Raw genomic sequence first — 536 nt, 5'->3', positions numbered from 1 at the left:
TTGGAAATAGTATTGTTGGAAATTGGGATGAGGAAAGATGTATGACATGTTAATGTGTTTGTAATTTAGCCATTTGTTTGAGATGGGTAAAAATGGTTATATGGCGGTTTTGTGAATCGTAGTAAAGTGTTAATGTATGAGTTGAGGAGGCTTGATGTTGATTTTGGTATATTTTGATTGATTTCAAAAAGGGTTGAAACTAGCATGTTTTGGTTGATTTTGAAAAGGGTTGAAAATGGCTTGTTTTGAAAAGGGCACTTTGTGGTTTTTATGAAAAATATGGTTTTTGGGCATACTTTGGTGAGACATAACTTGGACTACGGATCTCTGTTTTGCGCCAAATCTGTTTAGAAATAAAATGGGATCCGGGATGTCCATGCCATTTGAAGAACAGATGAAAAATGATTTAAAATGAGGAAGTTATGTCCATTGGAAGATTGGGGTCTAAATCTGTAAATTCTGCAGTTTTTAACTTAGAAAATTTTTAGCAGAATAACCCCTTGCGCGTGGGCGCACTTGGCGCGTACGCGCCGATC

The sequence above is a fragment of the Arachis duranensis genome, chromosome 3, assembly GCF_000817695.3.
Source record: "Arachis duranensis cultivar V14167 chromosome 3, aradu.V14167.gnm2.J7QH, whole genome shotgun sequence".
NCBI classification, from domain to species: Eukaryota; Viridiplantae; Streptophyta; class Magnoliopsida; order Fabales; family Fabaceae; genus Arachis; species Arachis duranensis.
This window is presented reverse-complemented; position numbering follows the sequence as displayed.